The following is a 14601-nucleotide window of genomic DNA, read 5'->3' on the forward strand; positions in this document are numbered from 1 at the left end:
TTGCGAAAGGGCATTTTGGGAGTGCACTCGTCTGGCTCAAACCTATCGAAGCAGAACTTACGTACTGATTGATCTTTCAATTCTGTCACAGATTATAAACAGTGAACAGCGTAATTATGCATCCCAGATAGCACACATACGTCTGCAAGATGTATTTTAAAGATCTCTTGATCTGGAAAGCATCTGCTCTGTGGAAACGTCTGGCAGACATCTGTAAGATGTCAGTTTTACATACATTCTAATTCATATACATCTTAAAGACATCTAATAGACGTCTATTTGACATCTGATAGGAAACATCTAATAGACGTATTGCAGATGAGCAAACTACGTCTTGCAGATGTCTTGCAGATGTAAATGCCGACGTCAAATAGACGTCTCAGAGATGTACGTGTGCTATCAGGGATGCAATGAAGCTCACTCTGGACCATATATGCAATCTTTTGTGCCAGTGATGAAGTAAACTGAATGCTTTTTTACACATTTATATTAATTATACCATATCAAAAATGTACACAAAGTACACAAATTACATGACATCGTTATACAGAAGATTAAAAAAGGTAATATGCTGCACTGTTTGCATTCCATTGCTTGGCTGCATGGGTTTGTGCCCCCTTGGCATGACTGTGAAAAATACTAAAAAATACTAAAAGTACAAACACAACAACTTTAAACGAGTAATAACTTCTATATATAAACATTTAGCCCTTTATAGCAAACATTTATAGCAAAATGAATGTATTTAAAAAGTGTACACAGATAAAGGTAATCTGAATAAAGTTTATCTGAATAATGATCTGTGATGATAATAAGTGATGAAGATTTTAATTATTTTATTAATAAATATTATGAAGAAAATGAATGAATGAAATAAAAAAAATAAATTCTTAATTTAATAATAATAATATAATAATTGTATTTTTTATGTACATTTTTAAATAAAGACAAATAAATTTAACATGTAAATAAATAAATCAATCAATAAATAAATGTGTGTTGGTGTGCTTGAACAGAACAGAACGCCACACCAATAGGTGGTGCTAAAGCTCCAAAGTGTAACGCGTAAATTACGCGTTAACACGTAATTGCGTGTTAACGCGTACATTTCGTGTTAACACGTAATTTCGTGTTAACACGTAGTTACGCGTTAACGCGTTTGTACAACACGTTTTGGCCCTAATGGCCTTCCATAAAAAATGTCATGTTCACACGACGAAAATGTTCGTCTAGAAACACGTAACAAAAATACACGGCCAAAAATGTTACGTTAAGGCGATACAAACGATCGTGTCTTTAAATAACACGACAAAAAATTTCGTCTATAGACGTACAAAACTTCGCGTTTACACGTACCAAAAAGACACGTACAAACTTTGCGTGTTAATGCGTCCAGATTTCACGCGTTTCATATAATAGGTATTGTCCCCAATGGCGTTCCATAAAATAACGCGTGTAGACGCAATTACGTGTACACGCGTTATAACGTCTGTACACGTGACGTGTAAAGAAATTTTTAATAATCCGGCCTTCCATACTTTTAATCAGAGTCCGTTTCGTCTGACGCCTAATTGTATGAAACCTGACACCTGATGTTGTTTTTCCTGAGACCTGAAGCCTTTTAGTCTGAGGCACGAAGCCGTTTTGTCCAGTGACTGAAGCCTTTTAGTCTAAGGCATGACGCCTTTTCATTTTATGACTGATGTCTGAGGATGTCCTAAAATGTACACCGTACTGGGGTTTAGACCAACCTATTTTGTATTTACAAAATGAGTTCACAGGCATATTTGCTTTATTTATTTTCCCCAGTGTCAAAATCAGACACATATAACTGTTAGAAAACCCAATTCCTGGCTGCATCAATATCCACTGACCACTGGATATTAGGAACATTATATCAAGTTCAGTAACCTTTAGTTTAAACTGGTTATCGTTTGTTTTACTCACGTTTTCGCATCTTCCCTTTTAAATCCATTCACGCTGAAGGCTATTTTGCCACTCAGTCCGGCTAAGGGGGCATGTCCCGGCAGCAAAGTGACGTCAATGCATACCCTCTATACAATGTGGGTACAACGTAATATGATACAGGCATACATTTATTTTGAATTGAATATTAAGTAGTTTGATTAAGGTTTATACACTGTCTGGCCAAAATAAATCAATAAAAAAAAAATTTTTCATTATGGCAACGCTTTAATAACGTCATGCAACATCATGATCTTGTATTGAGTGACTTTTTGTGAATAGACTCCTAATTCAAGTCCTGCCTCTCTTCTGTGGATGGTGCTTCACTTCTGTTGGTTAGTGTGTTTGAGGCTCATGCTCTTTGCCCCCTCGGACAGGTCCTGTTGGGCTGGCAAGAGGGGAGTGATTTTAATTAATTTTTGTGTCTATATGAGTGAACTGTTTGAAATGTTTGTCAGGACATTGGTGTGGGAGGGAAGTTGGGGGAGGTGAATGGGGTAATATGCTTTGTGTGCTGTGTGGGTTGACTTGCTGTTTTGAAAATTAAGCACTATGGATATAAAAACTCACTGTGTGCAGATTAATTGACGTGGTGCATTGTGCATTGACCTGTGCCTCTTTCCCCTTCTGATTTTTATTATTTTTGTTTGAAAAAAAGATGTTCCTCCTTGGTTAAAAAGATTGTGGTGGTTTGTTTTGACAGACCTAATGATTGGACTTCAGCAAGGTTCATTACATGTACATAGGTATGTGTTCCAAAATGGTTGCTTAAGAAATGCAAAGCTACACACTGCATCAGTTAGAGTTCAAAGATTTGTTGCACAGTTACATAGTGTTACAAACTGTACAACTATTGTAACTGTAATATATTTATAAGGGGGGTGCTATCACACATCTTCTGTACAGAATTTCCAAAGCATAAGCGAAGAAGAAACTGAACCAACAGTTACTTCCACACGCTTTTTAAATGATCATCAGTCATAAAACAGCATCAAAACTGTAATGTTATGTAATAAAATGTGACCCATGAAGAGGTAATAATGACTGTCAAGCTTTCACCTTTATGTTGAAAATGTTGTTTATTTATTTATTATTATTAATGAAACTTACCCACATTCAAGTGTTTATAAAAAAGAATGCATAAAGCTAAAATGTTATTAAAATGTTTGCCAAATTTAAAATGCTGCCAGTATAAAATGTTTTTGTTTACAAGCAGACCCTGTTCTTTCTTTTGATATTTTGTATGTTCAGTAGGGTTGTGCCGATAGACGATACTATCGTCTATCGAGGATAGTCAGCCATATGGACGATAGCTAATAAAAATGACGATAATACGGCTTATTTTCTAGTTTTGTTTTTTTGTTTTTTTAATTATTATTAGGCAATTATTATTATCAAAGTACAATTCATTGGCCCTTGCATAGTTTCACACTGTCATTGTCGCGTAACCTTCACCCACCAGACACCAGAGGAATATATTAAAAAAAAATCATACATAAATTTATCAGTGTTAGGCTAATATACAAAATTATGTAATAATATATAATTTTTGTTATTGTATAGTTGTGTTATTTTTGTTGTTGTTTACACTTTATGCAACTAAAACAAAACGAAAATAATGCAGTTTTGCCGTTTTTTTTTTTAACATGGTTAAAATAACAGCTGTACAGTGTCTCTTGACATAATTTGTGAAAGAAGGAAATTTAGTTTTAAAGTCGCTTGTAATACGTTTTTTTCAAAGAGGAGTGATTCTCTTTTAAAAATCGTCATATGCATTCCTTGCAAGCCGCAAATGTATGATGCGTATTCAGAATAAATGCACAATAATCAGTCGGCTATGAAAATGAAAAGAAGGTTTATTTCAAACTCTAACTTGTTTAACATATTTAACATAAAAGAGTGTTTATCTTGTCGCTAATAGCCAAACACGTTTCAATAAACAAAAAGCAAAAAACAAAAAAAACAAAACAAAAAAAAAAAAAATAAAATAACCAAGAACTTATAATGCAATCTTAGTTACATTGCTTACAGATTTAAAACAATATGACTGTTTACGATGCAAGAGTAATGCTTCCGTCTACAGTTTTTTTGCCAAAAAAAACAAGCTGGTTAACTTTTTCTGGTTTGAGTAGGCTGCGAAGTGGAGTGATTATGTTGCCGGCTGCGCTAAACACGCGCTCTGAAGGGGTGCTAGTTGCGGTAACACACAGGTATTTTTTTTGCCAGGTTTGCCATTAAAGGAAAAGCTCCGATGATTGATGGCTGACTTCGTGCCTTCTCTTGGCGCTAGTTTAGCAACCTCAGCAGGGTGGTGGCCACGCAAATGTACATACATGTTTTGTGGTTTGTGATTCTTTTACCGGCACAACCTTCGAGCAAAGTCTGCAAACTGCCTGCGTGACACCAGCGGGCTCACCTTTTTCATCTGGTGTAAACCCGAGATATTGCCAAATAGGCGATGTGGCATTTTTCTTTCCCACCAACTCCATCCTCCTTGTCAGAATGATAGACGGTCCTCATTTCCCATGTGTCATTCCGCGTGATAATTAATAATTACGTTAATATTTAAATAAAAGTGTAAATTAAAAAAAAAGTAGACTAATAAGTAAATAAATGATCTTATAAATAAGCAAACAAATACATAAATAATCAAAAAATTGCCCCTCCCCCCGATACTATCGTGTATCGGCGATCTTACAGGCTGAGGATAGGACGATATGACAATGGGCATTATCGCGCAACCCTAATGTTCAGATATTCATATAACAAAATATATACAAATTATTACCTAATAGGGACATAGTAGTATACTTAAAGTATGAAGTAAAGTTCACTTAAAGAAAATTTATGAGTATACTTGCAGTATGAAACTACTGAACTGGTAGTTTACGGAGACTATACTTCAAAGTGTACTAAAAATGCACTGATTTAATCAGTATTTAATCAGTAAACTATCAGTATAAGTTTACTTTTAGTATAGATGCAGTACAAACTAAAACATACAGTGGGTACGGAAAGTATTCAGACCCCCTTAAATTTTTCACTCTTTGTTATATTGCAGCTAAGTGCTAAAATCATTTAAGTTCTTTTTTTTTTTTCCTCAATGTACACACAGCACCCCGTATTGACAGAAAAACACAGAATTTTTGACATTTTTGCAGATTTATTAAAAAAGAAAAACTGAAATATCACATGGTCCTAAGTATTCAGACCCTTTGCTCAGTATTTAGTAGAAGCACCCTTTTGATCTAATACAGCCATGAGTCTTTCTGGGAAAGATGCAACAAGTTTTTCACACCTGGATTTGGGGATCCTCTGCCATTCCTCTTTGCAGATCCTTTCCAGTTCTGTCAGGTTGGATGGTAAACGTTGGTGGACAGCCATTTTTAGGTCTCTCCAGAGATGCTCAGTTGGGTTTAAGTCAGGGCTCTGGCTGGGCCATTCAAGAACAGTCATGGAGTTGTTGTGAAGTCACTCCTTCGTTATTTTAACTGTGTGCTTAGGGTCATTGTCTTGTTGGAAGGTAAACCAGTCTGAGGTCCTGAGCACTCTGGAGAAGGTTTTCGTCCAGGATATCCCTGTACTTGGCCGCATTCATCTTTCCCTCGATTGCAACCAGTCGTCCTGTCCCTGCAGCTGAAAAACACCCCCACAGCATGATGCTGCCACCACCATGCTTCACTGTTGGGACTGTATTGGACAGGTGCCTGGTTTTCTCCACACATACCGCTTAAAATTAAGGCCAAAAAGTTCTATCTTGGTCACATCAGACCAGAGAATCTTATTTCTCACCATCTTGGAGTCCTTGAGGACCTGCAGTACCACACTGAGGAGAGGCTTCCGTCGGGCCACTCTGCCATAAAGCCCCGACTGGTGGAGGGCTGCAGTGATGGTTGACTTTCTACAACTTTTTCCCATCTCCCGACTGCATCTCTGGAGCTCAGCCACAGTGATCTTTGGGTTTTTCTTTACCTCTCTCACCAATGCTCTTCTCCCCCGATAGCTCAGTTTGGCCGGACGGCAAGCTCTAGGAAGGGTTCTGGTCATCCCAAACGTCTTCCATTTAAGGATTATGGAGGCCACTGTGCTCTTAGGAACCTTAAGTGCAGCAGAATTTTTTTTTGTAACCTTGGCCAGATCTGTGCCTTGTCACAATTCTGTCTCTGAGCTCTTCAGGCAGTTCCTTTGACCTCATGATTCTCATTTGCTCTGACATGTACTGTGAGCTGTAAGGTCTTATATAGACAGGTGTGTGGCTTTCCTAATCAAGTCCAATTAGTACAATCAAACACAGCTGGACTCAAATAAGGGTGTAGAACTATCTCAAGGATGATCAGAAGAAATGGACAGCACCTGAGTTAAATATATGAGTGTCACAGCAAAGGGTCTGAATACTTAGGACCATGTGATATTTCAGTTTTTCTTTTTTAATAAATCTGCAAAAATGTCAACAATTCTGTGTTTTTCTGTCAATATGGGGTGCTGTGTGTACATTAATGAGGAAAAAAATGAACTTAAATGATTTTAGCAAATGGCTGCAATATAACAAAGAGTGAAAAATTTAAGGGGGTCTGAATACTTTCCGTACCCACTGTAGATAAAGACTAGTTGCGTACTCAAGGTTTACTACTGTTATACATAAAGTATACTAGTTGTATACTTTTATATACTAGAAAGTGGGCCAATTTAGTCCCAAGGAGTATTGAAATAGTACTTACAAGTATGCTAGTAAACTGACATTTGTATACTTACTACATAAAGTATACATATACTTGAATTTTACTTAAGTATACTTAATGAAATAAACTTGAGTAAACTAAAGTATACTTCTTTTTGGTAGGAGAAAGCAGTGGCGGTTCTAGACCTCAGTAGACCTGGGGGGCAGGCAGGGGCCATTTGTGCTTTTAGGGGGCATACTTTTAAAATTCATCGTAACCTACTTTATTATTCATTCAGTCATTTTTCACCATGTCATGTATCACTGCAATCTCTAGAAATAAGCTATAACAACTTTTATGTTTTATTTATTTGACAAATAATTATTGTAGTGTCAGTCTATCTTATTGACACATCAAATTACACCAAAAAATGGTGTTCCTGATAGCAAAGATGGAAGATTTTAATCACATGTTTCTGATGAGTCATGGAAAAATCTGTGGAATTGCTAAATGATAGCTTTCTCTAGGTACTGCAGACCTCCTATTGTGCATTACATAGAAGTTGCCTCCACAGTAGCTGGGGCATAGCAGGGTTTCCTGAAACCTGGGGCCCTGGGACTATTTATTCATTGGGTCTTCCTCAGTTGAGATAGCTTGTGTGATATAACTGTATACCACTGAAACAAGATTGATAGGTTTAGATAAAAAAAGCTTTTCCCAAACTTCAATAATAATAATAATAATAATAATAATAATAATAATAAAAAAACAAAACACACACACACACACACACACACAGCAAGAACATCCCATTTCAAGGACCAGACAGCCTATAGACTACACTATCCAGAAGGACATAGCAGTGTTCTGGCTCTGCAGTACCACAGCTTAAGAGAGTGCCTTAAACTACGCAGGCACAGGAGGGCGCTCGGGAGGCGCAGGCACAGGAGGGCGCTCGGGAGGCGTGGGCATAGGAGGCGCAGGTTCAGGAGGGCGCTCTGGAGGAAGCTCAGGCTCTGGAGGGCTAAAGGGGGCTGGAGTCTGTGAGCAGGCTGCGGCCCGAGTCCGGGAGCAGACCGCGGCTTCTGGGCTGAGGATGAGGGAGGAGCTCTGAAGAACTGGGGTGAGCGAGGGAGGACCGGAGGGAGTGAGCCCGTTGGAGCAGCACGTGGAGGACCCTGGCTGGTGGTGAGCTGGAGCAGCCGCATGTTTACAGATGGGGGGGAAGATTAGAATTGAAATTGGAATTACAAAGACCAAGGACATAGTTGATAAAATCCGCTACGGGTCTGCGGCAATCGTCAGGAGTTATCGAACATAACAACTTGTCATCATTTAACCCCATCTGAAAACATGCGTTGATCATAGCATCGCTCCAACTCACCAGATGTGTGTTACTCAGGAATTCCTCCACATATTGTTCCAACGGCCTCTCCGCCTGTTGGATGTTCATAAGGTAATCCTCAGCCAACAACATATTGTTTGGTGGTCGGTTCTTCTGTCACGGCGTCGTGTGCGGGGAATGAGGAGTAGGGACGAGGAGATCTGGAACATGCACTTTTATTTATATAATCCACACAAAGAACAGGAACAGCAGAGAATCCACACATAAACATAATGCACAAGACTTTAAGAACCAAGAAAGACACAGGGAATAGAACCAAACTTATATACACAGACTAATCAGAGGGAGACAGGTGTGAACGATTAAACAATGACGTAATAATTGAAGACGAACAGGAAAGACCAAATAAGGGCATACATGGGGAAAACCAAAGAAAACAGTCCACATGGGTGTGACATTCACATGTTGATCACTTGTTGATGATCACAATACTGGACATCGGCATGGACAGCCAGTAGAACTTGTTATTGCAAATGGCATGGCAGTAGAAGTACAATAAGACAGATATGAGCCTGCCCATACCAAACAAAAAATAAAATAAAATATATAATACCACATGAAAAATACATATATTTTAGGCATATTAAAGTTATAGTTCACCCAAAAAAGGGTGCCATAATGGAGTGTATCATGACGTATGCGTGTGGTACTGCTGACGCAGAACATGCATGTGCTGCGCATGTTTACATGCAGAGGAAAGCACACGTATGCACTATGTTAATCTTCATAATAGTGCTAACGTGGAGGAGAAGAATTGTTAAATAAAGTAGTTTTTTTTGTTTGTTTGTTTGTTTTCTTTGTGCACAAAAAGAATTCTCGTAGCTTCGTAAAATTACGGTTGAACCACTGATGTCACATGGATTGTTTTACCAATGTCCTTACTTTATTTCTGTGCCTTGATCGTGGTAGTACCCTTGCTGTCTATAGAGGGTCAGAAAGCTCTCGGATTTCATCAAAAATATCTTAATTGGTGTTCTGAACATGAATGAACGTTTACGGGTTTGAAGGTTTGAATGACATGAGGGTAGTGACAGAATAATTATTAATGACATAATTTTCATTTTTGGGTGAACTATCCCTTTAAAGGAGAAATTCACTTCCAGAACAACAATTCACAAATAATTTACTCACCCCCTTGTTCATGTTTTTCTGTCTTCAGTCGTAAAGAAATCATGTTTTTTCAGGAAAGCATTTTAGGATTTTTCTTCATATAATGTACTTCAATTGTGCCCCCGATTTTGAACTTCAAAAAAGTTTAAATGCAGCTTCAAAGGGCTCTAATTGCATACTTTTCAAGCACAAAAGCTCGTGTAGCACAGGTTCTGGCATGCGCGTTCACGATGTTACGTACTATTGAATCATGTTGAAAGATCACGCCGAAGGTAGGCGGAACTACAGACCCAGTGTTTACAAAGCGAACGCACAAAGACAAGAAAGTGCAAGTAAGTCAAACACTGTTTGCAAACAAGAAGGTACAACGTGTCGGACGATTAACCCACCCCCAAACCTTAAACCTTCTTCTTTTTATAGTGAATATAAAATGATATAAAACGTAGCTGACCAAAATATGCAGGGAAATTACCATTTTAGTAACAATACAGAATAAAAATATTTTTATAGTGGCTAATCCCACTCCTACCAATAAACCTAACCATAACTCTCTCTGTACAATAATAAATAAAAACATAACAGACAAATAAGTGCAATCGCAATCATTTCTTTATTGCAAAAATTTCAAACGCAGTACCAAAAAGCAGTCCAAATGACGTTGCGTTGCAGCCGCAATCCTCTCTGGCGGAATACGGAAGGTTTGTGTAAGGGGCAGAGCAGAATCGCTCTGTTTGTAGAGTTGAATGGCATAATTTAAGATTTGCTATTTTACGGACGATTCTAAAGTTGTAGGAGAAAATAAGATGGAGTTTTTCACTATACTCTACTTTTTTAGCCGGAGTACACAGACGATGAACTTAGACGTAATTCGTAGTAGTGATGGGGAGTTTGGATCATTTTACCGACTCGGACCCTTGAGTCTCGTTCAGCAAAATGGACTAATCTTTTTTTCAAGTCATTTAGTTAATTTTCGCAAAATCACCATTACGTGACAGGCCCATAAGATGAACGAACGACTCGAAAAACCTGGAGACTCGAAACAGGTAAACTAATTCTAGTACAGAACCTAATAGGATGTTGCGGATGCGCGACTGAACGAATCACTCCCCGAGACGACTCGTTCTTCACGAGTCACATTAAAGATTCGTTCAAAATAAACAAATTGTTCAAGAACGACCTGTGGACGTGCATCCGAGAGCCTGTGCTACGCGAGCTTTTGTGCTTAAAAAGCAGGGCTCGCAAAATCGCTAGCCCGACGTCCCGGGGATATTGTGTCTTCCAGTCGGGCTACCAAAATGTATCTCCGTCCTGCCCGTCGGGCTATCTTAACAGGGTGGAACAATATATTTTAATGCTTTTACATTCTCTTACAAATATAGTTGGGTAATTATGTTCTATGTAGTTTTCGGGCAACGAGGAGCCATTACAAATATGTGGAATATTGAAATTGCGTTTGAATTCGCGCTCGCTTTTTTTAATCTAACCGTGTATTTCCACTGGCACGTAGCGAGCAGAGCGGTATGGGCGTTTTCAATTAATTCCTATGGAAGCTGAGCTTAAACGCTTGCGCAGTGCGTTTACGCTCAACTTCCATAGGGATGAATGGAAAACGCTCGCTTCGCCCTGTTCGCTACGCTGTAGTGGAAATACGGCGTTACTTTCACTTTTGATTCGCCATTGCGCGAACGGCGTATAAGGAGCGGCAGTACTGATTGGTCAGGGACGTATTTGTTGCGCACCAATGCCTACGAGATCGTCCTGTCAGTCATTACTATCCTCACTTGACACGTGAAATCTCTCGCAGTAAGCTTAAACGAGATAGAAATTGTTTGCGCAGTGGAGAGAATTTCGAATATCACGTACGTTTATGTGTGTGCGTGTGTGAAAATAAGCGCATGGATTTACGGAGGTATTTTAGTTCTGCTGGGCCAAATAAGACAGATCAGGGTGAAGAAGGGACAGCCAAAGAAACGCAGACTGCCACAAAGCGGAAAAGTTCAGAAAAATCAGACTATGAGGCAAAAAGAAAGCGCAGCTTTTGGTTTCATGGACAAAAGATTTTCTGTGGCTGGAACACGATAAACTAAATAACTTAATGTTCTGCCGGGTGTGTCGTGAGTTTCCCTCGATTTCTGACTCGACAAGTGCGTTTGTTACTGGGACCAGTAATTTTAGGAAAGACCCCATCAGAACCCATGAGAAATCCCTGCATCACAAGAAATGCATTGGTGCTCAGTCTGCAGCATCTTTCCCAGAACAAACACCAATTGCAAAAAACATACTAAAAATAAACCAAGCACAACAGGAAGTCCTGAAAAAACTTTTCAGAACAGCATACTACATTGCAAAAAGTGAATTGCCATTGGCAAAATTTAGCAGTCTTTGCAAACTTCAAAAAGCTAATGGCCTAGACCTTGGTTCCACTTACCTCAGTGACCATGCTTGCAGAGAGTTTATTGGAGCAATAGCACAAAATTCAAGAGACCAGATTGAAAAGGAAATTCAAGAAAGCAGGTTCTTATCTATTCTTGCAGATGGCAGTACAGACACTGGTATAATAGAACAGGAGTTGGTTCATGTCAGGTATGTGAGAGATAATGGTGACATATCCACATACATGATCAAATGTCAGCCAATCAAGAGTGCAAATGCTGCAGGTATTTTAGAGGCTATTGATGAGGCAGTGAACACCATGAGTATCAGAGAAGACACATGGAAAAAGAAAGTAGTGTGTGCGAATTTTGATGGTGCTGCAGTGATGATGGGTGTGAAAACAGGAGTAGCTGGGAGACTGAAACAGAGAATACCCCACATCATAACAATCCACTGTGTGGCACACAAATTAGAGCTAGCCGTGCTGGATAGTGTGAAAGGCTGTGAGTACCTGGTGAAATTTGAAGATACGCTGAAAACCATCTTTAAGATGTACTACTATTCCCCAAAGAAGCGAAGAGAACTGACAGAAATAAGTGAACTGTTAAATGAGAAAATGGCACATTTCAGTGGCCTGAAGAGCACACGATGGCTTCCAAGCCGGCTGAGATGTCTAAAGGCTGTGGAAAAAAATTACACTCCCACTGTTGTTCATATGGAGAACATGGCAGAAGGAAGTGATATCAAGTCAGAGGATGCAGGCAAAGCAAAGGGGGTGGTGCAGGAGATGAAGAGTGAGAAATTTGTTCGCTTCCTGCATTTCATGTTGGACTACAGTACCATCTTATCCAAGTGCAGTACTGATTTTCAGCATGACAACTTGAACATCACGCGAACAAATCAGTTAGTTGAGAGCACCACATAACGCTTAATTGGCCTGAAAACAAAACCAGGAGAATACCAAAAAACTTTGGACACAAAGTTCACAGTGAACGAGGATGGCAGCATTTGCTACTGTGGAACTCAGCTCACAAAAAGCCAGCGACCTGCTAGAAGAGGTGAGGGCACAGACAAAGACACCCTTGGTGCAGAGATTCAGAAGATTATTGACAACATAGTCAAGTAAAAAAGTAAAAATCTGTGTGAAAAGCCTCTCTCTTGTTTTAAGGTTTTTGACCCTTCCACTCTTCCCTGCCTCAGAGAAGAGCTGGCAAATTATGGGGATGAAGAGGTGAATTATCTTGTCACGCATTTTGCCAGCTTGCTAGATGAGGAAGAGAAGAAGAAAATTCCACAAGAATGGATGGATCTAAAAATGTGGCTTGCAGAACACCGGGGCAGCAAGCTAGATTGCTTGTACAGGGATCTCCTCTCTGAGAAACCAGAACACCTCTCGCTAATCTTGCTGCTGGTGAAATTAATGCTGACACTTAGTCCATCGACAGCCATCTGTGAGAGAGGATTTTCCTGCATGAACCGAGTAAAGACAAAACATCGTACCTCTCTACAGCCAGAAACACTGAATGACTGCATGCAACTCTCCATAAATGGAGAATCAGTTGAATCTTTTTGCCCTGACAAGGTAGTTCGGTTCTAGATGTTTTCTGGAAAAGGCTCAAGACACCTGGAACATAAAACCCCGACAAGAACAAAGAGCAGAGAAGTGGAGACCGATGCACAGGAGGAGAAAGGTGATGAAGGAGATGCTATGCCCTCAACGTCGAGTGGCATTGTCTCATCCGTGACCTCAGTTGAAATTTCATATTCAGAATCTGACTGATTCATGTTATACATTTTTCTTACAAGTTCATAGAAATTTCTGTTCAGTTAGAACCAAATATTTGAGTTGATGATTGTAATTTGACTGTTTTATACGGTTGTTGTAATTTGTTTTGAAAATGTTTTTGATTAATGTTTTGTTTCCTTTACAATATTCTACATTAAAAAATCTCTTTATTTTATTCGGGCTACCTACATTTATTTCGGGCTACCAAAAACTGAAGAGTGCCTGCCCGAAGGGCTACCAGGGATTTAAAAATTTTGCGAGCCCTGAAAAGTATACAAATGTTTATTTTTCAAAAAAAATGACGATCGTTTCGCTAGATAAGACCCTTTTTCCTAGGCTGGGATCGTTTAGAGCCCTTCAAAGCTGCATTTAAACTACTTTTTTGAAGATCAGAATCGGGGGCACAAGTCCATTATATGAAGAAAAATCCTGAAATGCTTTCCTCAAAAACCATAATTTCTTTATGACTGAAGACAGAAAGACATGAACATCTTGGATGACAAGGGGGTGAATAAATTATTTGTGAATTGTTCTTCTGGAAGTGGACTTCTCCTTTAACCAGCCTGGTCTTATTGTTTATATGTAGGTACTTATACGTAACGTTTAGAGGCACAAAACGTACATTTTTTATTGATGCTAAAACGTACAGTTTAGACATATTTCATTGTTTAAAACATACAAATCGCTACGTATTTTTGGCTAAAAAACGTAAAATATTTATGTATCTTTTATATCATTAAGATATTCGTATCAATGCCTTTTTAACATTTTATTTCGTATCAATGCCTTTTTAACATTTTATCAACAAGCAATTTAGATTTTTAGACCCCTTAACCCACCCCCAAACCTAAATATAAAATGATATAAAACGTAGCTGACCAAAATATGCAGGGAAATTGCCATTTTAGTAACAATACAGAATAAAAATATTTTTTATAGTCGCTAATCCCACTCCTACCAATAAACCTAACCATAACTCTCTCTGTACAATAATAAATAAAAACATAACAGACAAATAAGTGCAATCGCAATCATTTCTTTATTGCAAAAATGTCAAACGCAGTACCAAAAAGCTGTCCAAATGACGTTGCGTTGCAGCCGCAGTCCTCTCTGGCGGAATACGGAAGGTTTGTGTAAGGGGCAGAGCAGAATCGCTGAAAATATTATTCAGATTATTTTCCCTATTCACTCCGTGAAGGCACGCGCATCATTCAAAACACACCTCTTTAGAAACACGGCATGTCGTAATTTGTGACGAATGCAGGGCGAGAGCCAATGAACGTTCGATTTTCCTGCCGTAAAAC

This window comes from Labeo rohita, chromosome 2 (genome assembly GCF_022985175.1).
Source record: "Labeo rohita strain BAU-BD-2019 chromosome 2, IGBB_LRoh.1.0, whole genome shotgun sequence".
Lineage (NCBI taxonomy): Eukaryota > Metazoa > Chordata > Actinopteri > Cypriniformes > Cyprinidae > Labeo > Labeo rohita.